The sequence below is a fragment of the Equus asinus genome, chromosome 21 (genome assembly GCF_041296235.1).
Source record: "Equus asinus isolate D_3611 breed Donkey chromosome 21, EquAss-T2T_v2, whole genome shotgun sequence".
NCBI classification, from domain to species: domain Eukaryota; kingdom Metazoa; phylum Chordata; class Mammalia; order Perissodactyla; family Equidae; genus Equus; species Equus asinus.
Window position 1 is genome coordinate 48,000,310 of NC_091810.1, and position 26,651 is coordinate 48,026,960.

Sequence of the window (26,651 nt, forward strand, 5' to 3'; positions counted from 1 at the left end):
AGCCAATATTGCTGATGAACATGGATGCAAAAATTCTCAACAAAATTTTGGCAACCCGAATACAGCAATTCATCAAAAGAATCATACATCATGATCAAGTGGGATTCATACCAGGGACACAGGGATGGTTCAACATCCGCAAATCAATCAACGTGATACACCACATCAACAAACTGAGGAATAAAAACCACATGATCATCTCAATAGATGCAGAGAAAGCATTTGACAAGATCCAACAGCCATTTATGATAAAAACTCTGAACAAAATGGGCATAGAAGGGAACTACCTCAACATAATAAAGGCCATATATGACAAACCCACAGCCAACATCATACTCAATGGGCAAAAACTGAGCGCCACCCCCCTGAAAACAGGAACGAGACAGGGATGCCCTCTATCACCACTCTTATTTAACATAGTACTGGAGGTCCTAGCCAGAGCAATCAGGCAAGAAAAAGGAATAAAAGGAATCCAAACAGAAAGGGAAGAAGTGAAACTCTGGCTGTTTGCAGGTGACATGATCTTATATATAGAAAACCCCAAAGAATCCACTGGAAAACTGTTAGAAGTAATCAACAACTACCACAAAGTTGCAGGGTATAAAATCAATTTACATAAATCAGTAGCACTTCTATACTCTAATAACGAAATAACAGAAAAATAACTCAAGAACACAACACCATTCACAATCACAACAAAAAGAATAAAATACTAGGAGGTGGGACCAAGATGGAGGAGTGAGTAGTCTTCTTTGTCTCTTCCCCTTTGAATCTACAACTAATTGGACATTCACCAGTTAACAAAAGATAGCATCTCAAGATGCCAGAGAGATCCGTGCTGCTATACATCGGAAGGCGGACAGACTTCCCCCCTGCAGGAGGTGGAGATAGGTGAAAACTCTCTGACCCCCAACCCCCGGACAGCCTAGTACCTGCAACAGGCTCTCTTACCGGGGACTCCCCCATAGCATCGCCACGCACCAAGGGTGGGAGTTTACACTCACGGGCAGAGCGACGGTGGAAACAGGTGACTACAGCCCTACCTAAGCCCCCCACAATTACACCTAAGCCCAGGGGGAAACTCCAGGGTCCCGTACACACCAGCAGGGAAAGCCTCTGCTCGCCATTAGCAGAGAAGCCCAACCCAGCATTCAGAACACCAAGAAGCTCCCAAAGAGCGTAATCCCCGGCAGGGCACCAGCCAACCAGCCGCTGCCAGGCCCATGGACTCTGGCTGTGCACGGGATGGTGCAAGAGGTGCCCAGAGTTCCCGTGGACGTGCTTGGGGGCTGGGTGGAGCTCCAGCACCCGGCTCCATGGCCCAGGGGGAAACTCCAGGGTCCCGCACCCGCCGGCAGGGAAAGCCTCTGCTCGCCATTAGCAGAGAGGCCCCGCCCAGCATTCAGAACACCGGGAAGCAACCAAAGAGCGGAATCCCCAGCACGGCACCAGCCTGCCAGCCACTGCCGGGCCCATGGTCTCCGGCTGTGCCCAGGAAGGTGCAAGAGGCACCCGGAGTTCCCGTGGGCGTGCTTGGGGGCTGGGTGGAGCTCCAGTGAAATGGCTACATGACCCAGGAGGGAACTCCAGGTTCCCACAGCAGCCTCAGCGAAAGCCTCTGCACAGTACTAGTGGAGAGGTGCCGACCGGCAATCACAAGGCTGGAAGGCCCTGGGGCAAAAGTAGCACAGCTAGGTGAGCTAACCACAGACTGCAGAAGATACCCATAGCTCTGCTGGGACCTATAGTGGACAAGTGTGATCTTGTGGGCTCTGACAGTGACACAGCTGCGATTATACGTGGTCCTGCTCCCAGCTGCTGGGAAAGCCCATAACACCGCTGCAGACCTCAAGGAGGGAGCGTGTCTAGGTGGTCTGCAACAGTAGGCACCAGCAGCCTGAGACCCCCTTGCAATTGCCCCCACAACTGACGAGGGACCCCACAGGACCACTGTGACTACAAGGAGGGGCCCAGGTCCAGTCAGTAACAGCTGACAGGGTTCCTGGCTGGTGCAGTCTAAACAGTTGCTCTCCCCTGACACCAGTTGCAACAAGTGGAAGCAGTAACTAAACTCTATCTCTACGTGAAGGCACAAATCCATGCCATCCAGCAGTATGAAAAAATATATTAAATCTCCAGAACAGAAGGAAAATGATAAGTACCCAGAAAACAATCCCAAAGACAATGAAATATAGAACCTAAATGATGATGATTTCAAAACAGCCATTATTTAAAAACTCAACGAGTTAAAAGAGAATTCAGGTAGACAACTCAATGAGTTCAGGAGCTATGCCACAAAAGAGAAGAGCCAATTAGAAATAGTGGAGATGAAGAGCACAATGGAGGAGATTAAGAAAAATCTGGACTCTCTGAACAGTAGGGTCGATAATATGAAGGACAGAATTAGCAATTTTGAGGATAGGAATATAGAAATTCTGCAGACAGAAGAGGAGAGAAAACTAAGACTAAAAAGAAATGAAGAAACTCTCTGAAAATTATCCGACTCAATTAGGAGATGCAACATAAGGATTATAGGTATACCAAAGGGAGAAGACAATGAGAAGGGGGCAGAAGGCCTGTTCAAAGAAATAATGGCTGAGAACTTTCCAAACTTGGGGAGAGAGATGGAACTTCATGTGACACAAGCCAACAGATCTCCAAACTTTATCAACGTAAGAAGACCAACCCCAAGGCATATAGTAGTGAAGCTAGCAAAAGTCAACAACAAAGAGAAAATACTAAGGGCAGCCAGGCAGAAGAAAATAACTTACAAAGGAACCCCCATAAGGCTATCAGCAGATTTCTCAGGAGATACCCTACAGCCTAGAAGAAATTGGAATGAAATATTCAAAACTCTGAAGGACAAAAACCTGCAGCCAAGAATACTCTACCCAGTGAAAATATCCTTCAAATACGATGGAGAAATAAAAACTTCCCAGATAAACAAAAGTTAAGGGAGTTCATTGCCACAAGACCTGCTCTTCAAGAAATGCTCAGGAAGAACCTCATACCTGAAAAATCAAGAAAAGGAAAGAGGTTACAAAATTCAGAACAAAGGAGATAAGCAGAAGGACAACAACAGAAAGTAGCAGCTCTCCATCAGAACAGGTTAGCAAAAGGTAAATAAAACATTAAAGATAAACAGAATGGAAACACCAAGAATAAATATAACCTAGTCATTATAACCACAAACTCACAACACAAAAAGGAAGAGGAAAAAAAATCTGACAATAACAACCTAGAAGGGGAAGAGAAAATGGATGGAATGTTTTAATTTAAGGAAATAAGAGACTATCAGAAAATGGACTATCTCATCTACAAGATGTGTTATACAAACAACCTGGTAAGCACTAAACAAATAACAAGAATAACAAATAAGAAGAAAGCCAATACAGAAATTTACCTACTTGAGTGAGGAATCCAAAAATCATGGAATGAGAAACAAAGGAAATGCAAAAGAACTGGAAAACAAGTGATAAAATGGCAGCAGAAGGCCCCCATGTTTAAATAATCACTCTAAATGTAAATGGATTGAAGTATCCAATCAAAAGACAGAGAGTGGCAAGATGGATCAAAGAACAAGATCCAAGAATATGCCGCCTCCAGGAAACACACCTCACCCCCAAAGACAAACACATACTCAGAGTTAAGGGATGGAATACAATACTCCAAGCTAATATTGAACAAAAGAAAGCAGGTGTTGCCATACTTATATCAGACAAAGTAGACTTCAAAGCAAAACAGATAAAGACAGACAAAGAGGGGCAGTATATAATGATAAAAGGGACACTCCACCAAGATTACATAACACTTATAAATTACACACCAAACACAGGAGCACCAAAATTTGTAAAGAAACTATTAACAAAACTAAAAGGAGACATCAACAACAATACAATAATAGTAGGGGACCTCAACACCCCATTAACACAAATGGACAGATCATCCAGACAGAAAATCGACAAGGAGATTATAGAATTAAATGAAAAATTAGACCAGATGGACTTAATAGATACATATAGAACACTTCATCCAAAGAAAGCAGGTTACACATTCTTCTCAAGTGCACATGGAACATTCTCAAGGATACACAATATCTTCTGAAACAAAGCAAGCATCAATAAATTCAAGAGGGTTGAAATAATATGGAGGATCTTTTCAGATCATCATGCTATGAAACTAGAAATCAACTACAAGAATAAAGCTGGGAAAGGGGCAAAAATGTGGAGACTAAACAACAAGCTACTGAACAAACAATGGATTAGTGAAAAAATTAAAGAAGAAATCAAGTATTATCTGGAGACAAATGAAAATGAAAACACGCCATACCAACTTATTTTGGACACAGCAAAGGCAGTCCTAAGAGGGAAATTCATTCCAATACAGGCTCACCTCAATAAGAAAGGAAAATATTACATAAACAATCTCAAACGACACCTAACAAAATTATAAAAAGAAGAAGAAACAAAGCCCAAAGTCAGTAGAAGGAGGGAAATAATAAAAATTAGAGCAGAAATAAATGATATTGAAATAAAAAAGACAGTAGAAAGGATCAATGAAACAAAGAGTTGGTTCTTCAAAAAAATTAAAATCGATAAACCCTTAGCCAGACTCACTAAGAAAAAAGGAGAGAAGTCTCAAATAAATAAAATTAGAAATGAGAGAGGCGAAATCAAAACAGATACCAAAGAAATACAAAGAATCATAAGAGAATACTATGAAAAACTATATGCCAACAAATTGAACAACCTAGAAGAAATGGATAAATTCCTAGACTCTTACAACCTCCCCAAACTGAATCAGGAAGAAATAGAGAATCTGAATAGACCAATCACAAGTAAAGAAATAGAAACAGTAATCAAAAACCTCCCCAAAAATAAGACTGCAGGACCAGATGGCTTCTCTGGAGAATTCTACCAAACATTCAAAGATTTAATACCTATCCTTCTCAAACTATTTCAGAAAATTGAGGAAGATGGAGCACTCCCTAACACATTCTATGAAGCCAACATCACCCTGATCCCCAGACCTGACAAGGACAACACAAAGAAGGTAAACTACAGGCCAATATCACTGATGAACACAGATGCAAAAATCCTTAACAAAATTTTGGCAAACTGAATACAGCAATACATCAAAAAGATTATACACCATGATCAAGTGGGATTTATACCAGGGACACAGGGATGGTTCAACATCTGCAAGTCAATCAATGTGACTCACTACATTAACAAAATGAGAAACAAAAACCACATGATCATCTCAATAGATGCAGAGAAAGCATTCGACAAGATCCAACATCCATTTATGATAAAAGCTCTCAATAAAATAAGTATAGAAGGAAAATACCTCAACTAATAAAGGCCATATATGACAAACCCACAGCTAAGATCATACTCAATGGACAAACACTGAAACCCATCCCTCTCAGAACAGGAACAAGGCAAGGGTACCCACTTTCACCACTCTTATTCAACATACTACTGGAGGTGTTGGCCAGAGCAATTAGGCAGGAAAACGAAATAAAAGGAATCCAAATAGGCAACGAAGAACTAAAACTCTCACTGTTTGCAGACGACATGATCTTACATATAGAAAACCCCATCAACAGCTACAGCAACGTTGCAGGGTATAAAATCAACATACATAAATCAGTAGGATTTCTATATGCTAACAATGGACTAACAGAAAAAGATCTCAAGAACTCAATCCCATTCACGATCACAACAAAAAGAATAAAATACCTTGGGATAAATTTAACCAAGGAAGTGAAAGATCTACACAACGAAAACTACAAGACTTTCTTGAAAGAAATCGGTGATGACATAAAGACATGGAAAGACATTCCATGCACATGGATTGGAAGAATAAACATAGTTAAAATGTCCATTCTACCTAAAGCAATCTACAGATTCAACGCTATCCCAATCAGAATCCCAATGACATTCTTTACAGAAATTGAAGAAAGAATCCTGAAATACATACAGGGCAACAAAAGACCCCGAATTGCTAAAGCAATCCTGAGAAAGAAGAATAAAGCTGGAGGCATCACAATCCCTGACTTCAAAGCATACTACAAAGCTACAGTAATCAAAACAGCATTGTACTGGGACAAAAACAGGTGCACAGATCAATGGAACAGAATTGAAAGCCCAGAAATAAAACCACACATCTATGGACAGCTAATCTGCGACAAAGGAGCTGAGGGCATACAATGGAGAAAAGAAAGTCTTTTCAACAAATGGTGCTGGGAAAACTGGACAGCCACATGTAAAAGAATGAAAATTGACCATTCTTTTTCACCATTCCCTAAAATAAACTCAAAATGGATCAAAGACCTATAGATTAGGCCTGAAACAATAAGTCTTCTAGAAGAGAATATAGGCAGTACACTCTCTGACATCAGTTTCAAAAGAATCTTTTTGGACACCATAACCCCTCAGACGAGGGAAACAATAGAAAGAATAGACAAATGGGACTTCATCAGACTAAAGAGCTTCTTCAAGGCAAAGGAAAACAGGATGGAAACAAAAAAACAGCCCACTAATTGGCAAAAAAGATTTACAAGTTACTTATCCGACAAAGGGTTAATCTCCATAATATATAAAGAACTCACACGGCTCAACAACAAAAAATCAAACAACCCAATCAAAAAATGGGCAGGGACATGAACAGACATTTCTCCAAAGAAGATATACAGATGGCCAATAGACACATGAAAAGATGCTCACCATCACTAATCATCAGGGAAATGCAAATCAAAACTACACTAAGATATCACCTTACACCTGTTAGAATGGCAAAAATATTCTAAACCAAGAGTGACAAATGTTGGAGAGGCTGTGGAGAAAAAGGAACTCTCATACACTGTTGGTGGGAATGCAAACTGGAGCAACCACTATGGAAAACAGTACGGAGATTTCTCAAAAAGTCAAAAACAGAAATACCTTATGACCCAGCCATCCCACCACTGGGTATCTATCCTAAGAACCTGAAATCAGCAATTCCAAAAGTCCCATGCACCCCTATGTTCATCGCAGCGTTATTCACAATAGCTAAGTCATGGAACCAACCTAAGTGCACAGAAACTGATGATTGGATAAAGAAGATGTGGTATATATATACAATGGAATACTACTCAGCCATAAAAAGGACAAAGTTGTCCCATTCACAACAACATGGATAGACCTTGAGAGTATTATGTTGAGTGAAATAAGCCAGAGAGAGAAAGACAAACTTTGTATGACTTTACTCATAGGTGGTAGTTAACACATAGACAAAGAGAACTGACCGGTGGTTACCAGGGGAAAGGGGGAGGTAGGGGAAGGGCACTAAGGGTGAAGTGGTGTACCTACAACATGACTAATAATAATGTACAACTGTAATTTCACAAGGTTGTTAACTATCATAGTCTTAATAAAAAAAATAAGATAAAATAAGATACCTCGGGGTGAATTTAACTAAGAAAGTTAAAGACCTATACAATGAAAATTACAAGGCTTTTCTGAAAGAAATGGATGATGACATAAAGAGATGGAAAGACATTCCATGCACATGGATTGGAAGAATAAACATAGTTAAAATGTCCATTCTACCTAAAGCAATCTACAGATTCAACGCTATCCCAATCAGAATCCCAATGACATTCTTTACAGAAATTGAACAAAGAATCCTGAAATTCATCTGGGGCAACAAAAGACCCTGAATTGCTAAAGCAATCCTGAGAAAGAAGAATAAAGCTGGAGGCATCACAATCCCTGACTTCAAAACACACTACAAAGCTACAGTAATCAAAACAGCATGGTACTGGGACAAAGACAGGTGCACAGATCAATGGAACAGAACTCAAAGCCCAGAAATAAAACCACACATCTATGGACGGCTAATCTTCGACAAAGGAGCTGAGGGCATACAATGGAGAAAAGAAAGTCTTTTCAATAAATGGTGCTGGGAAAACTGGAAAGCCACATGTAAGAGACTGAAAATAGACCATTCTTTTTCACCATTCACAAAAATAAACTCAAAATAGATCAAAGACCTAAAGGTGAGACCTGAAACCATAAGGCTTCTAGAAGAAAATGTAGGCAGTACACTATTGACATTAGTATTAAAAGCATCTTTTCAGACACCATGTCTTCTCAGAGAAGGGAAACAATAGAAAGAAAAAACAAATGGGACTTCATCAGACTAAAGAGCTTCTTCAAGGCAAAGGAAAACAGGATTGAAACAAAATAACCCACTAACTGGGAAAAAATCTTTGCAAGTTGTACATCCGACAAACGCTTAACATCCATAAGATATATAGAACTCACACAACCCAACAACAACAAATGAAACACTCCAATCAAAAAATGGGGAGGAGACATGAACAGACATTTCTACAAAGAAGATATATGGATGGCAAATAGGCACGTGAAAAGATGTTCATCATCGCTGATCATCAGAGAAATGAAAATCAAAACTACACTAAGATATCACCTTACACCCATTAGAATGACAAAAATAACTAAAACAAATAGTAACAAATGTTGAAGAGGTTGTGGAGAAAAAGGAACCCTCATACACTGCTGGTGGGAATGCGAACTGGTGCACCCACTATGGAAAACAGTATGGAGATTCCTCAAAAAATTAAAAGTAGAACTACCTTACGATCCAGCTATCCCACTACTGGGTATCTATCCAAAGAGCTTGAAGTCAGCAATTCCAAAAGTCCCATGCACTCCAATGTTCATTGCAGCATTATTTACAATAGCCAAGACGTAGAAGCAACCTAAGTGCCCATCAACAGACGATTGGATAAAGAAGATGTGGTATATATATACAATGCAATACTACTCAGCCATAAAAAAGAACAAAATCATCCCATTTGCAACAACATGGATGGCTCTTGAGGGAATTATGTTAAGTGAAATAAGCCAGATAAAGAAGGGCAATCTCTGTATGACTCCACTCATATGAGGAATGTAAAAATGTAAACAAAGAGAACAGATTAGTGGCTACCAGGGGAAACGTGGGGTGGGGAGTGGGCACAAAGGGTGAAGGGGTGCACCTACAACACGACTGACAGACAATAATGTACAACTGAAATTTCACAAGATTGTAACCTACCATTAATTCAATAAAAAAAAATGGGCAGAGGACATGAACAGACATTTTTCCAAAGAAGATATATAGATGGCCAACAGGCACATGAACAGATGTTCAACATCACTAATTAATACAGAAATGCAAATCAAAACTACAATGAGATCTCACCTTACACCTGTCAGAATGGCTATAATGATCAAGACAAAAAATAACTAATGTGGGAGAAAAGGGAACCCTCATACTCTGCTGATAGGAATGTAAACTGGTACATCAACTATGGAAAACAGTATAGAGATTTCTCAAAAAATTAAAAACACAAATACCATATGATCCAGCTATCCCACTACTGGGTATTTATCCAAAGAACTTGAAATCAACAATTCAAAGACATCTATGCACTCCCATGTTTATCGTAGCATTATTCACAATAGCCAAGACGTGGAAGCAACCCAAGTACCCTTGGGTTGATGAGTGGATAAAGATAATGTAGTGCATATACAATGGACTACTATTCAGCTATAAAAAACGACAACATTGTCCCATTTGTAACAACGTGGATGGACCTTGAGGTTATGATATTAAGCGAAATAAGCCAGACAAGAAAAAGACAAACATTGCATGATTTCACTCATATGTGGAAGATAAACAAACACATGGATAAAGAGAACAGATTAGTGATTAGCAGAGGGGAAAGGGATTGGGGAGAGGGCAAAATGAGTAAAGGGGCACATATGTATGGTGACAAATAAAAATTAGACTATTGGTGGTAAGCACAATGCAGTCTATACAGAAACTGATAAATAATAACGTACACTTGAAATTACACAATGTTATAAACCATCATGACTTCAATAAAATAATTGAAAAAAATTGCAGTCTCTTAAAAAATTACTAGAGATTATAATATATATATATAATATGCATATACATATATAATTTTCCCCCACAAATACAAGTCATACCATACATACAGTTGTAAATTTGCTGCATTCACTGAACAATATTTCATTAACTTTCTTTTATTTATAGAATGTGGTTAGGTAGAAGCAGTCCCTGTTGTAGGCAGAATTCTAAGATGGTCCTCCAAATCCGTGCCCCCCAATCCTAGGGTTGCATAATCCCTGCGACTGTAAATATGGTTGCTTTTACTCCCATGATTAGGTTATGTTACTTGGCGTAGTTGACCATCAAATAGGGAGATTATTTGAATGAGCCTGACCTAGTCTCAGGAGTCCTTTAAAAGCCAGAATTTTCTCCTGCTAGTTGCAGAAAAGGAAGTCAGAGATTGAAAGTATGGAAAGGATTCATATCACTGTTGCTAACCTGAAGATGGAGGGGGCTACATAGCAAGGAAAGCAGGTGGACTTTAGAAGCTGAGAGGCTCCCAGCTGACAGCTAGCAAGGAAATGGGAACCTCAGTCTTACAACTGTAAGAGACTGAATTCTGCCAACCACCACCAATGAGCTTGAAGCAAAATTTCACCTAGAGCTTTCAGACTAGAATGCAGCCCAGTTGACACTTTGATTTCAGCCTTGTGATACCCCGAGCAGAGAACCCAGTCAAGCCTTGGCCATCTTCTAGCCTATAGAACTGTGAACTTAAAAGATGGGTAAGTTTTTAATACATTAAATTTATTGTTAATTTGTTATGTAATGATGGAAAACTAATTTAGTCCCTCTCTCACTTCTTTTCACCTCAGTCTTTTCAAGCATTACACTATTATTTATTTAGTCATTTCTCTACTACTTAAGGACATTTAGATTGCCTTAAAATATCTGCTATTACAAAAATAACATTCTTCTACATATGAGCACAAGTTTTTTGGTATCAAATTGTTCACAATACATGTACACAAATTTAAAAATGTGTTCTATGACACCAAGAGCATCTGCAATAAAAGAAAAAGATAGACACATTGGACTTCATCAAAATTAGAAACTGCATCAAATGACATTATCAATTAAGTAAAAAGACACAGAATAGGAGAAAATATTTGCAAATCATATATCTGATGGGGTCTACTATTCAGAAAATATAAAGAACTCTTAGAACTCAACAAAAAGACAAATAATCCAATTAAAAATGGGCCAATGTGGCCAGTCCCTTTGGCCTAGTGGTTAAGTTTGGCACACCCCACTTCAGCAGCCTATGTTTGGTTCCTGGGCATGGACCTACACCACCCATCTGCCAGTGGCCATGCTGTGGCAGTGGCTCACGTATAAAAAGAGGAAAATTGGCAGCAGATGTTAGCTCAGGGCGCATCTTCCTCAGCAAAAAAAAAAACCAAAAAAATTAAATTAAATTAAATTAAAAAATGGGCCAAGGACTTGAACACACATTTTTCCAAGGAAGATCTACAAATGGTCAACAAAGACAAGAAAAAATGCTCACAGCATTAGCCATCATAGAAATGCAAATCAAACCACAATAAGGTACTAATTCACACCCAGTAGGATAGCTAGAATAATGAAAAAACAAAACAAAAAAAAGAAAATAGCAAGTGTTGATAAGGATGTGCAGAAATTGGAATCCTTGTACCTTGATGGTAGGAATATAAAATGGCTCAGCCACTGGGAAACAGTTTTGCAGTTCATCAAAAGTTAAACACAGAATTACTATATGATCCAGCAGTTCCACTCCTAGATATATATCTAAAAGAATAAAAGACCAGCACTCGAACAAATACATACACATACATGTTCATAATAGCACTAGTCACTATAGCCAAAAGGTAGAAACAGCACAACTGTCTATCAATGAGTGAATGGATAAACAAATTGTAGCATATCCTTACAATGGAATGTTATTCAGTCACATAAAGAAATGAAGTACTGATGCATGCTACAACGTGAATGAAGCTTAAAATCATTATGATAAGTTAAAGAATCCAGACACAAAAGGTTACATATTGTATGATTCCATTTATGTGAAATACCTAGAACAGATAAATCCATAGAGATGGAATGCAGACTGGTGGCTGCCAGGGGCTGGGAGTGGGGAGATGAGGAACAAGTGTTTATTAGGTTCAGGGCTTCCTTCTGGGTTGATGAAAATATTTTAGAACTAGATAAAGATGGTGGTTGCACAATATTTTGATTGTATTAAATGCTACTCAACTGTTCACTTTTAAATGGTTAATTTTATGTTATGTCAATCTTACTTCAATTTTAAAAAATGTGTTCCATATAATTTTTAATATTTATATGTTATCTATGTATTTTTTCTTGATTACTCTTGCTTCTGGTACGTCTATTATGTTAAACTTTCTTTTTTTCAGAGAATTGGCTTTTATTTTATTGATCCTCTCTGGTTTATTTTTTTAAATTCTATTATTATATTATTGTCTTCCTTCTGCTTTCTTTAGGTTTACTTTGTTTTTCTTTTTCTAGAATCCTAAGATAAAAACAATACTCATTTTTCTTCATTTGGAGGCAAGGGGGCTGCTTGGCAAGGACCTGGTTTGTTGTCAACTGGAATGTAAACATGGAGGAGGTGCTCAGCACAATTGAGGGGCACAGAAAGGCAACTATCTGCTGACAAACTCTCAGGCAAGGTTGTGACATGTTTCAGCAGCTACCCCCAAAGGCCAGTGTTTGGAAGCAGCTAAAGGAACAGCTGTACCATAGCTTTCCCATAAAAGCAATTTGATGTCACAGTAGTGCTTGACCTCATTTAGGATCACATCTGACTCTAAGTTGGGTTAGGGAATCTAAGGGTTCTTCTGTGAATATCTTTCTTTTTAAAATTTATATTTTAACTGTATCCATGTGGAAGAGTGCTTAAAAAGTCACATAGTGCAAAAATTTTGTTGTTGTTGTTGGTGGTGGTGGTGGTGGTGAAACCTTCTTTAATCAAGACACCATAAACCATCAGTGGGCCTTATGTCTTTTCCCAACTTACACTATATTTGTTAAGAACAAAGAATTCTGGGCCAACTTGGATATTCTAAATTCACCATTACCACAGAGTGACTTGGTGGGAATGAGGACAAGTTCTATTTAACAACTTCAGCTTTTCCATCCTCTGACAATTGTCAAAGACTGCATTGCTCCAGAGGAAGACACTTGTGAGAGCAAAGCAGATAAGCAGCCTTATACTTGTATCTTCATGTCTTTCATCAGTGATGAAAAATTATTACCCATTTCCTCATGGAGAACATCTTCTCCACTCTTTACTCTTTTTCTACGATTCTAATTAGATGTTTATTATCCTTTATCATTCTATTCTCATGTCCCTTAATACTTCTTTTATATTCTTCATCTTCTTATATCTCTTTGTTACATTTTGGATAACTATACTCATTTATACAACAAATATTTATTGAGCACTTACTAGGTGGCAAGCACTGTTCCAGGCACTTTGGTACCTCAGTGAACAAATTAAATACACTCCTGTCCAGGAGCCCATATTTTAAAAGACAAAATGCAGACACAGACAGTAAGCAATAAACACAATTACTAAGTTATGTAGAATGTAGAAAGTAATGAATGCCATTGAAAAAAGAAAAAGGAGATGAAGATAATTCCTTCTCTGTTTTTTTTCTCCAAAAGAAAGACAATTTTATCTGCCTGTAATGAGATCAATGATTACCTTAGAAAATTCTGTTTCACAGCATAAACAAGGCAAATCTGCATAATGTTTGTCATGTTGGTTACGTGATGACATCGAAAATACATATACATTTTAGTAAGCCGTGCATTGTTATTAGGTGCAACACCTGGCAGAAGAATTCACATCTCCCCACACTACCTTTTTTTTTTAATTTTTCCTTCTTCTTCCCAAAGCCCCCCAGTACATAGTTGTATATTTTAGTTGTGGGTCCTTCTAGTTGTGGCATGTGAGATACCACCTCACCATGGTTAGATGAGCAGTGCTAGGTCTACACCCAGGATCTGAACCAGTAAAACCCTGGGCCACTGAAGCAGAGCACACAAACTTATCGAATCAGCCACAGGGCCAACCCCACTTCCTTTTTTTAGAATCATTTTAATGAGGTATGATTGACATACAAAAAACGTACACGTATTTAATATACACAACTGGATGAATTTGGAGATAAGTATACACCTGTGAAACCATCACCACAATCTACGGCATAAACATATCCATCGTCTTCAAAAGTTTCCTCCTTCCCAATTTATTATTACTATTGTTAGAGTGTGAAATAAGAACACAACATAAGACTTACCTTCTTAGCAAATTTCTAAGTATACAATACAGTATTGTTAACAGTAGGCATTATGTTGTATGGTAGATCTCTAGAATTTATTCATCTTGTTTCATAACTGAAACTTTGAGCCCTTTAATACCTCTCCACTTTCCCCTCCCCCCGGCTCTGAAAACCACCATTTTACTCTCTACTCTATGAGTTTGACTATTTTAGATTACTCATATAAGTGGTAATATCAAATATTTTGATATACATCACATAATATTTGTCCTTCTATGTCTGGCTTATTTCATGAAGCATAATGTCCTCCAAGTTCATGTATGTTGTTACAAACGGCAGGATGCCTTTCCTTTTTTAAAGCTGAACAATACTCCATTGTATGTATATACCACATTTTCTTTATCCATTCATTCAATGATGGACATTTATGTTGCTTCCATGTCTGGGCTTCTGTGAATAATGCTGAAATTAACATGAGAGTACAACTATCTCTTTGAGATCCTGATTTCTTATTTATTTTTTAATTGCAGTAACATTGGATTATAACATTTATAGCTTTTGGATGTACATCATAATATATTCTGAATTCTGTGTAGATTATATCATGTTCACCACCCCAAAACTAATTATAGTCCATCACCTCACATGTGAGCCTAATCACCCCTTTTGCCCTTCCCTCCCTTACCCTATGGTAACGACCAATCCATTCTTCATTGCTATGGGTTTGTTTGTCGTTGTCTTTATCTCTACTTATGAGTGAGATCATATGGTATTTGACTTTCTCCCTCTGACTTATTTCACTCAGCATAATACCCTCAAGGTCCATCCATGTTGTCACAAATGGTCAGATTTCATCATTTCTTATGGCTGAGTAGTATTCAATAGTGTATAAATACCGCATCTTCTTTAACCATTCATCCCTTGATGGGCACCTAGGTTGCTTCCAAGTCTTGGCTATTGTGTATAATGCTGCAGTGAACATAGGGGTGCAGTCATCTTTATGCCTTTGCGTTACCAAGTTCTTTGGATAAATACCCAGCAGTGAAATAGCTGGATCTTATGGTAGATCTAGTCTTAATTTTCTGAGGAAACTCCATGCTGCTTTCCATAGTGGGTGAACCAGTTTGCACTCCCACCAGCAGTGAACAAGGGTTCCCTTCTCTCCACATCCTCTCCAACATTTGCTGTTTCCTGTCTTGTTAATTATAGCCATTCTGACCAGAGTGAGGTGATACCTCATTGTAGTTTTGATTTGCATTTCCCTGATAGCTAATGATGTTGAGCATATTTTCATATGCCTGTTAGCCATCCATATATCTTCCTCAGAGAAATCTCTGTTCAGATCTTTTGCCCATTTTTTAATTGGGTTTTTGGTTTTATGTTGTTGAGCTGTATGAGTTCTTTACATATTTTGGATATTAACCCCTTATCTGATATATGGTTTGCAAATATCTTCTCCCAATTGTTAGGTTGTCTTTTCCTTTTGTTGATGGTTTCCCTCGCTGTGTAGAAGCTTTATAGTTTGATGTAGTCCCATTTGTTCATTTTTCTGTTGTTTCCCTTGCCAAGTCAGATATGGTACTTGAAAATATGCTGCTAAGACTGATGTCAAAGAGCTTACTGCCTATGTTTCCTTCTAGAAGTTTCATGGTTTCGGGGCTTACATCCAAGTCTTTAATCCATTTTGAGTTGAGTTTTGTGCATGGTGTAAGGGAATGGTCTACTTTCATTCTGTTGCCTGTGGCTGTCTGGTTTTCCCAACATCATTTATTGAAGAGACTCTCCTTTCTCCATTGTATGCTCTTGGTTCTTGTCGAAAATTAGCTGTCCATAAATGTGTGGGTTTATTTCTGGGCTCTCGATTCTGTTCCACTGATCTGTGAGTCTATTTTTGCGCCAGTACTATGCTGTTTTGGTTACTATGGCTTTGTAGTATATTTTGAAACCAGGGAGTGTGATACTTCCAGCTTTGTTCTTTTTTCTCAGGAATCCTTTAGCTGTTCGGGGTCTCGTGTTGTTCCATATAAATTTTAGGACTCTTTGTTCTATTTCTGTGAAAAATGCTGTTGGAACTTTGATAGGGATTGCATTGAATCTGTAGATTGTTTTAGGAAGTATAGACATTTTAACGATGCTAATTCTTCCAATCCAAGAGCACAGAATATTTTTCCATTTCTCTGCGTCTTCTTCGATTTCTTTCAACAATGTTTTATATTTTTTGGTGTATAGATCTTGCACCTCTTTGGTTAAGCTTATTCCTAGATATTTTATTATTTTTGTTGCAATTGTAAATGGGATTGTATTCTTAATTTCTCTTTCTCCTACTTCATTGTTAGTGTATAGAAACGCAACTGATTTTTGTATGTTGATATTGTATCCGGTGACTTGACTGTATTCCTTTACTGTTTCTAAAAGTTTTTTAGTGGAATCTTTAGGGTTTTCTAGATATAAAATCATGTCGTCTGCAAAGAGTGACAGTTTCACTTCTTTTCCAATGTGGATCCCTTTTATTTCTTTTTCTTGCCTGATTGCTCTGGTTAGGACTTCCAATACTATGTTAAATAAGAGTGGTGACAGTGGGCATCCTTGTCTAGTTCTTGTTCTTAAAGGGATAGCTTTCAGTTTTTCTCCATTGAGATGATATTTGCTGTGGGTTTGTCATATACAGCCTTTATTATGTTGAGGTATTTTCCTTCTATACCCATTTTATTTAGAGTTTTTATCATAAATGGATGCTGTATCTTGTCAAACGCTTTCTCCGCATCTATTGAGAAGATCATGTGATTTTTATTCTTCATTTTGTTAATGTGGTGTATCACGTTGATAGATTTGTGGATGTTGAACCATCCCTGCATCCCTGGAATGAAACGCACTTGATCATGATGTATGATCTTTTTAATGTATTATTGTATTCGATTTGCTAGTATTTTGTTGAGGATTGTTGCATCGATGTTCATCAGTGATACTGGCCTGTAATTTTCTTTTTTTGTGTTGTCCTTGTCTGGTTTTGGTATCAGGATAATGTTGGTTTCATAGAATGAGTTAGGAAGCCTCCCCTCCTCTTCAATTTTTTGGAAGAGTTTTAGAAGGATAGGTATTAAGTCTTCTTTGAACGTTTGGTAGAATTCACCAGGGAAGCCATCTGGTTCTGGACTTTTCTTTTTGATTGCTGTTTCAATCTCCTTACTGGTGATCGGTCTATTCAAATTTTCTACTTCTTCTTGGTCCAGTTTTGGAAGGTTGAGTGTTACTAAGAATTTATCCATTTCTTCTAGATTACCCAATTTTTTGGTGTATTGCTTTTCATAGTATCCTCTTATTATCTTTTGTATTTCTGAGGTGTCTGTTGTAATCTCTTCTCTTTCGTTTCTGATTTTATTTATTTGAGCCTTCTCTCTTTTTTTCTTGGTGAGTCTAGCTAAGGGTTTGTCAATTTGGTTTATCTTTTCAAAGAACCAGCTCTTGGTTTCATTAATTTTTCTATTTTTTTTTTTTTAGTCTCTATTTTGTTTATTTCTGCTCTGATTTTTATTATTTCCTTCCTTCTGCTGATTTGGGGCTTTGTTTGTTGTTGTTTTTCCAGTACCTTTAGATGTGCTTTAAGATGGTCTATTTGGGATTTTTCTTCTTTGTTGAGGTAGGCCTGAACTGCTATAAACTTCCCTCTTAGAACCGCTTTTGCTGTATCCCACAGATTTTGGCATGTTGTATTCTCATTTTCATTTGTCTCCGGGAATTTTTTTATTTCTCCTTTGATTTCTTCACTGACCCAATCGTTGTTCAGAGGCATTTTGTTTAATCTCCACATTTTTGTGACTTTTCTGCTTTTCTTCCTGTAGTTGATTTCTATTTTCATACCTTTGTGGTCAGAAAAGATGCATGGTACTATTTTGATCTTCTTAAATTTATTGAGATTTGTTTTGTAGCCTAAGATGTGATCAATCCTGGAGAATGTTCCATGTGTATTTGAAAAGAATATGTATTCTGTGGTTTTTGGATGGAATGTTCTGTATATACCTACTAAGTCCATCCGGTCTAATGTGTCCTTTAAAGCCAGTGTTTCCTTACTGATCTTCTATTTGGACGATCTATCCACTGGTGCAAGTGGAGTGTTAAAGTCCCCTACTATTACCGTGTTATTATTTCTCCTTTTATGTCTGTTAATAGTTGCTGTATATATTTAGGTGCTCCTATGTTGGGTGCATAGATATTTACAAGTGTTATATTTTTCTTGTTGGATTGTTCCCTTTATCATTATGTAGTGCCCGTCTTTGTCTCTTGTTACAGTTTTTGTTTTAAAGTCTATTTTGTCTGATATAAGTATTGCTACCCCTGCTTTCTTTTCTTTGCCATTTGCATGGAATATCATTTACCATCCTTTCACTTTCAGTTTGTGAGTTTATTTAGGTGTGAAGTGTGCCTCTTGTATGCAGCATATACATAGGTCATGTTTTTTTATCCAATTCGCCACCCTATGGCATTTGATTGGAGCATTTAGTCCACTGACGTTTAAAGTACCTATTGATAAATATGTATTTATTGCCATTTTGTTACTTTTTTTGGGGGTGTTTTAGTAGTTCTCTGTTCCTGTCTTTTTCTCTTGCTCTGTTCTCTTGTGGTTTGATGGCTATCTTTAGTAATAGGTTTTATTTCTTTTGTCTTACTTTTTTGCTTTCTTATTATATGTTTCTGACTTGTGATTACCATGAGAATCCTATATAATATTCTATGTATATAACAGTCTATATCAAGTTGATACTCTTTAGCTTGACCTTTTTCTAAAAGCTCTACTTTTTCACTCCCTTCCTCCCACATTTTATGTTTTTCAAATCACATATAGTCTCTTGTTTAGTGTGTGTCCATCCATTACCCTCTTATCATTGAAATAGGTGATTTTAGTACACTTGTCTTTTAACCTTCATATCATCTTCACAGGCAGTTAATCTGCTAGCTTTACTATATTTTTACCTTTACAAGTGATTTTATTGCCTGGTTTTGTTGTTGCTGTTGTTGTTTTGTTTTTTTGATAATAATTTTTTTATCTCTATTTGTGGTCATTGCTTTCCCACTTAAATAAGTCCCTTCAGCATTTCTTGTAGAACTAGTTTCTTGGTGATAAACTCCTTTATTTTTGCTTGTCTGGGAAGCTCTTTATCTCTCCTTCCAATCTGAATGACAGCCTTGATGGATAGAGCATTCTTGGCTGTAGGTCTTTTCCTTTTAGCACTTTAAATACATCATGCCATTCTCTTCTCGCCTGTAGGGTCTCGGCTGAGAAGTCCACTGATAGCCTGATGGGCTTCCCTTTATATGTTGCTTGTGGTCTTTGAGATCCCGATTTCAATTCCTCTGGATATATACCCAGAAATGGGATTGCTGGATCATATGGCAGTTCTATTTTCTATTTTTTTCTATCTTATTTTTTATTGAGGTTATGATGGTTTACAACCTTGTGAAATTTCAGTTGTACATTATTACTTGTCAGTCATATCAGAGGTGGATCACTTCACACTTTGTGCACACTTGCTACCCCCCCTTTCCTGTGGTAACCACTCATCTGTTCTCTTTGTCCATGTGTTTGTTTATCTTCCACATATGAGTGGAGTCATACAGAGATTGTCTTTCTCTAGCTGGCTTATTTCAATTAACATAATACCCTCAAGGTCCACCCATGTTGTTGCAAATGGGATGATTTTATCCTTTTTTTCTGGCTGAGTAGTATTCCACTGTATATATATACCATATCTTCTTTATCCAGTCATCAGTCAATCGGCACTTAGGTTGCTTCCATGTCTTGGCTATTGTAAACAATGCTGCAGTGAACATAGGGGTGCATGAGTCTCTTTGAATTGCTGATTTCAAGTTCTTTGGAATAGATATCCAGTAGTGGGATGGCTGGGTCATATGGTATTTCTATTTTTAATTTTTTGAGGAATCTCCATACTGTTTTGCATAGTGGCTGCACAGTTTGCATTCCCACCAGCAGCATATGGGGGTTCCTTTTTCTCCACACCTCTCCAACATTTGTTATTTTTAGTCTTAGCAATTATAGCCATTTTGACGAGTGTAAGGTGGCATCTTAGTGTAGTTTTGATTTGCATTTCCCTGATGATCAGTGACGATGAGTATCTTTTCACGTGCCTATTTGCCATCCGTGTATCTTCTTTGGAGAAACATCTGTTCATATCCTCTGCCCATTTTTTGATCAGGTTCTTTGATTTTTTGTTGTTGAGTTGTTTGAGTTCTTTATATATTATGCAGATTAACCCTTTGACGGATATATGATTTCCAAACGTTTTTTCGCAGTAGGTGAGTTGTGTTTTTGTTTCAATCCTGTTTTCCCTTGCCTTGTAGAAGCTCTTTGGTCTGATGAAGTCCTATTTGTTTATTCTTTCTAGTGTTTTCCTTGTCTGAGAAGACATGTTGTCTGAAAAGATCCTTTTAAAACTGATGTCAATGAGTGTACTGCCTATGTATTCTTCCAGAAGTCTATGGTTTCAGGTCTTACCTTTAAGTCTTTGATCCTTTTTGAGTTTATTTTTGTGAATGTTGTAAAAGAATGGTCTATTTTCATTCTTTCACACGTGGCTGTCCCGTTTCCCCAACACCATTTGTTGAAGAGACTTTTTTCCCTCCATTGTATATTCTCAGCTCCTTTGTCAAAGATTAGCTGTCCATAGATGTGCGCTTTTATTTCTGGGCTTTCAATTCTATTCCATTGATCTATGTGCCTTTGTAGTTTATTTTGATGTCAGGGATTGTGATGCCTCCAGCTTTGTTCTTTTTTCTCAGGATTGCTTTAGCAATTCAGGGTCTTTTTTTTGCTCTGTATGAATTTTAGGATTGTTTGTTCTATTTCTGTGAAGAATGTCATTGGGACTCTGATTGGGATTGCACTGAACACGTAGATTGCTTTAGGTAGTATGGACATTTTCACTATGCTTATTCTTACAATCCATGTGCATGGAATGGAATGTCTTTCTATTTCTTTATGTCCTCATCAATTTCTTTCAGGAAAGTCTTGTAGTTTTCATTGTATAGATCTTTCACTTCCTTGGTTAAATTTATTCCAAGATATTTTATTCTTTTGTTGTGATTCTGAATGAGATTGTGTTCTTGAGTTGTCTTTCTGTTAGTTCATTATCAGAGTTAAGTAATGCTACTGATTTATGTAAGCTAAGTTTGTACCCTGTAACTTTGCCATAATTGTTGATTACTTCTAATAGCTTTCAATGGATTTTTTAGGGTTTTCTATATATAAGATCACGTAGTCTGCAAACAGTAAGAGTTTCACTTCTTCATTGCCTATTTGGATTCCTTTTATTTCTTTTTCCTGACTAATTGCTCTGGCCAAAACCTCCAGTACTATGTTGAATACGAGTGGTGAGAGTGGGCACCCTTGTCTTGTTGCTGTTCTCAGAGGGATGGCTTTCAGTTTTTCCCCAATGACTATCATGTTGGCTGTGGACTTGTCATATATGGCCATTACTATGTTGTGGTACTCTCCTTCTATACCCATTTTATTGAGAGTTTTTATTATAAATGGATGTTGGATCTTGTCAAATGCTTTCTCTCTGTCTATTGAGATGATCATTTGGTTTTTGTTCCTCATTTTGTTAATGTGGTGTATCATGTTGATTCACTTGTGGGTGTTGAACCATCATGGTGTCCCTGGTATAAATGCTACTTGATCATGGTATATGATCTTTTTAATGTACTGTTGTATTCGATTTGCTAGCATTTTGTTGAAGATTTTTGCATCTATGTTCATCAGTGATATTGGCCTGTAGTTTTCCTTCTTTGTGTTGTCCTTGTCTGGTTTTGGGATAAGGGTGATGTTGGCTTTGTAGAATGCATTAGGAAGTTCTCCATCTTCCTCAATTTTCCGGAATAGTTTGAGAAGGATAGGTCTTAAATCTTTGAACATTTGGTAGAATTCTCCAGAGAAAGTATCTGGTCCTGGACTTTCATTTTTGGGGGGGTTTTGATTGCTGTTTCAATCATTTGTTGAGGCTTGCTTTGTTTCCCAACATATGGTCTATCCTTGAGAATGTTCCATGCACACTTGAGAAGAATGTGTAACCTGCTGTTTTGGGATGAAGTGTTCTTATATAGATCTATCAAGTTCATCTGGTCTAGTTTTTCATTTAATTCTACAATTTCCTTGTTGACTTTCTGTCTGGATGACCTATCCATTGGTGTTAGTGGGGTGTTGAGGTCCTCTACTATTGTCGTATTGTTGTTGATATCTCATTTTAGTTTTGGTAACAGTTGCTTTACATACTTTGGTGCTCCTGTGTCAGGTGCATATATATTCATAAGTGTTATGTCTTCTTGGTGGAATGTCCCTTTTATCATTATAAAATGCCCCTCTTTGTCTCTCTTTACATGTTTTGCCTTGAAGTCTGTCTCATATAAGTATGGCCACACCTGCTTTCTTATGTTCACTATGAACTTGGAGTATCATCTTTCATCTTTTCACTCTGAGTCTGTGTTTGTCTTTGGGGCTGAGGTGTGTTTCCTGGAGGCAGCATATTGTTGGGTCTTGTTCTTTAATCCACACTGCCACTCTGTGTCTTTTGTTTGGATAATTCAATCCATTTACATTTAGAGCAATTATTGAAATGTGGGGGCCTAATGCTGCCATTTTATCGCTCGTTTTCTGATTTTCCTGCATTTCCTTTGTTTCTCGTCCCATGAACTTTGGACTACCAATTCAGTTAGGGAGTTTTCTATGTTGGTTTTCTTCTTATTCGTAATCTGTGTCTCTGTTCTAATTATTTGTTTAGTGGTTACCATGTGGTTTGTATAAAACATCTCATAGGTGAGATAGTCCATTTTCTGATAGCCTGTTATTTTGTTAGACTAAGCTGGTTCCATCCCTTACCTCTTCTTCTTCTGGGTTGTTACTGTTACATATTTTTTTCTTCTTGTGTTGTGAGTTTGTGGTTAAAATGACAAGATTATATTTATTCTTGGTGTTTTCCTTCCCCTTACCTTTAATGTTATACTTAAGCATTTGCCAACCTGTTCTAATGAAGAGCTGCAATTTTCTGATTTTGTCTTTCCACTTATCTCCTTTGCTCAGGGTTTTGTAACCACTTTCCTTTTTGTGTGTGTGTCAGGTATGAGGGCCTTACTGAGCATTTCTTGTGGGGGGAAGGGGTCTTTTAGCGATGCACTTCCTTAGCTTTTGTTTATCTGGGAAAGTTTTTATTTTTCCATCATACTTGAATGATATTTTCGCTGGATAGAGTATTCTTGGCTGCAAGTTTTTGTCTTTCAGAGTTTTGAATATATCATTCCACTCTCTCCTAGCCTGTAAGGTACCTGCTGAGAAATCTGCTGACAGCTTGACAGGTGTTCCTTTCTAGGTTATTTTCTTCTGCCTAGCTGCCCTTAATATTTTCTCTTTGTCATTGACTTTTGCAATCCTCACTACTATATGCATTGAGGTTGGTTTTTTTACAGTGATAAAATTTGGATATCGATTAGCTTCTGTCACATGGATTTCCAACTCCCTCCCCAGGTTTGAGAAGTTCTTAGCTATTATTGCTTTGAACAAGCTTTTTGCTCCATTCTCCTCTCTTCTCCCTCTGGGATACGATAATCCTTATGTTGCATTTCCTAAGTGAGTCAGATATTTCTCAGAGAGTTTCTTCACCTCTTTTTAGTCTTAGTTCTCTCTCCTCCTCTATCTGAAGCATTTCTATATTCCTATCCTCCAAACTGCTAATTCTGTCCTCCATATTATCAGCCCTGCTGTTCAGGGAGTCCAGATTTTTCTTTATCTCCTCCATTGTGTTTTTCATCTCCAACATTTCTGATTGCTTCTTCTTTATAGTATCAACCTCTTTTGTGGTGTAGTTGCTGATCTCATTGAGTTGTCTATCTGTATTCTCTTTCAACTCATTGAGTTTTTTAATGATAGCTATTTTGAATTCTTTGTCATTTAGATTATAGATTTCTGTGTCTCCAGGATTGTTTTCTGGGTACTTGTCATTTTCCTTCTGTTCTGGAGAGTTAATATATTTTTTCAAACTGCTTGATGGTGTGGATTTATGCCTCTGCATAGACACAGAGTTTGGTTACTGCTTCCACTTACTGCCACTGGGGGGGGGGGGGTGGGGAGGGTAGCAGCTGCATAATCTGTGCCAACCAGGATCCCTATCAGTTGTTCCTGACTGAGCCTGGGCCCCTCCTTGGGATTGCAGTGGCCCTGTGGGGTTTCCCATCAGCTTTGGGAACAATCACACAGGGGCTTTGGGTTGCTGGTGCCTGCTCCCACAGAACTGCCTAGACATGCTCCCTCCTTAGGGTCTGCAGTGGTGTTATGGGCTTTCATGGCAGCCGAGAGCTGGTTTGCCCAGACTCACAGCTCTGCCACTGTCTGGTCATGCTGGATCTCATTTGTCCACTCTGGGCTGCAGCAGAGCTATGGGCATCTAATGCAGCCAGCAGTTAGCCAACAGTGTACAAAACTGCAGAAAATATTTCTAAATCAAAAAGTAAGTATCAAAAGTATACTTATTCTCTAAATCCTCCATAACACTTGTTATCTTTTTGACAGTGATCCTAAAAATTATGAGGTGATATAGCATTGTGGTCTTGATTTACATTTCCCTGTTGATTTGTGACACTCAGTACCTTTTCAAAGACCTGCTGGCTATGTATATGTCTTCTTTGGAGAAATGTCCGTTCAGTTCCTTTGCCCATTTTTTAATTGGGTTATTTGGGTTTTTTTGCTATTGAGTTGTAGAAGTTCCTTAAGTATTTTGGATATTAACCCTTTATCAGATATATGGCTTAGAAATATTTTCTGCAGTTTTGCAGGTTGCCTTTTCATTTTGCTAATTATTTCCTTTGCTGTGCAGAATAAACTTTTTTAGTTTGATGTAATCTCACTTTATTTTTGCTTTTGTTGTGTTTTTGGTGTCATATCTAAAAAGTCATTGCCAAGGCCAAAGTCAATAAGCTTTTCCCCTATGTTTCCGTCTAGGCGTTGTACAGTTGCAGGTCTTACATCAAGTCTTTAATCATTTTGAGTTGATTTTTGTATATAATGGAAGGGTAAAACTTCATTCTTTTGCATATGGATAACCAGTTTTCCCAACAATCATTTATTGAAGACTACCCTTTCTCCATTGTATATTCTTGGCACCCTTGTGAAAGATCAGTTGACCATATATGCATGGGTTTATTTCTGGGCTCTCTATTCTGTTCCACTGGTCGTTATGCCTATTTTTAATCCCATACCATACTGTTTTGATTACTGTGGCTTTGTAATATATTTTGAAATTAAGAAGTGTGATGCTCCCAGTTTTGTTCAATTGTTTCTTCTCCTGTACTTCTTTCTCAACCTTAAATGAACTAAATTACTTGGCAGCACATTGTACATGTTAGGTACATAAAATTTTTTCTTAATGACTGAAATATTCCCTATGTTTTAGCCTTTGCTCTCTTTACATGCTCACACTTTTTCAAATAACTTTGTTTCTGCATGAAGGAACTATCCCCATGAAAATTCTCCTCTTCATCTGTGGCATCTCACCTGAATCCCAGCTGTTCCCACCACATGGCCTGTGGGTTGTTTAGCTATCACTTCAAACTCAAGATAGCCAAAACTGAACTCATCATTTCTCTCATTCAGCTGGCTTTCAATTATTGTAGCACCACTCTCCTTGTTTCCAACATCAAAAACCATTGAGTTATATGTATTAAAAAGAGAAAGAGATAAAAGGAAGAACTAAGTTTGTCACTAATTTTGCAGACTACTTATCCACTCAACAAATAATTACTGAGTACCTACCATATGCCAACACTCTCTTAGGTTCAGGAGATTTTCTGGTGAATCAGATAAAAAAAATCTCTGTTCTCATAGAGCTTACAGTCCAGCAGTGGGACACAGAGAATGAAGAAGACAAATACGCAAACTATTTAGTATGCTAAATGGTATTAAGTGCCTAGGAAAAATATAAAGCAAGGAAGGGACATTGAGAATATGTATGTGTATTTGGGAGCTCACATTAATAATGGTTTCAATTCTAGACAGGGTGGCCAGGAAAAGCCTGAGAGGGTGATATTTGAATAATAACCTAAAGAAGGTGAGGATTAAAGTACCATGAGGATATCCAGGAAACAACTGGTGCAAAAAAAGGGCCTAAAGTAGGAACACGTGTCACATTTTCAGGGAACAGTAAAGAGGCCATTGTAGAGTGATCAAGGAAGGAACGATGGGAAATTAGGTTATAGAGGTGATGAGGCTGGGGTCAGATCTTATAGGACAAGACAGCCTTTCATCTCTAACCTTACTGCTAGCCCCCTTATCCTGGGGTCTTATCACTTCATGTCTGCCACAGTTTCTAACTCATCTATTTTCCAGTTTAACATATA

The 26,651-nt window shown here is 37.8% G+C and overlaps 1 protein-coding gene across 15 annotated transcripts in view; it reads right to left on the minus strand.

Moving 5' to 3' along the window:
- The window catches only part of DOCK3 (dedicator of cytokinesis 3), a 438,078-nt gene that overhangs the window by 170,694 nt on the left and 240,733 nt on the right, over positions 1–26,651 (minus strand). Inside the window, exon 1 of one of the 15 annotated variants that reach the window (XM_070493008.1) lies at positions 3,408–3,441. The exons of the other annotated variants lie outside the window; for them this stretch is intronic. The gene's annotated coding sequence lies outside the window, so the exon portion shown is untranslated. Of the gene's footprint in view, positions 1–3,407; positions 3,442–26,651 lie in introns of those variants that run through there. 15 annotated transcript variants of the gene reach the window in all.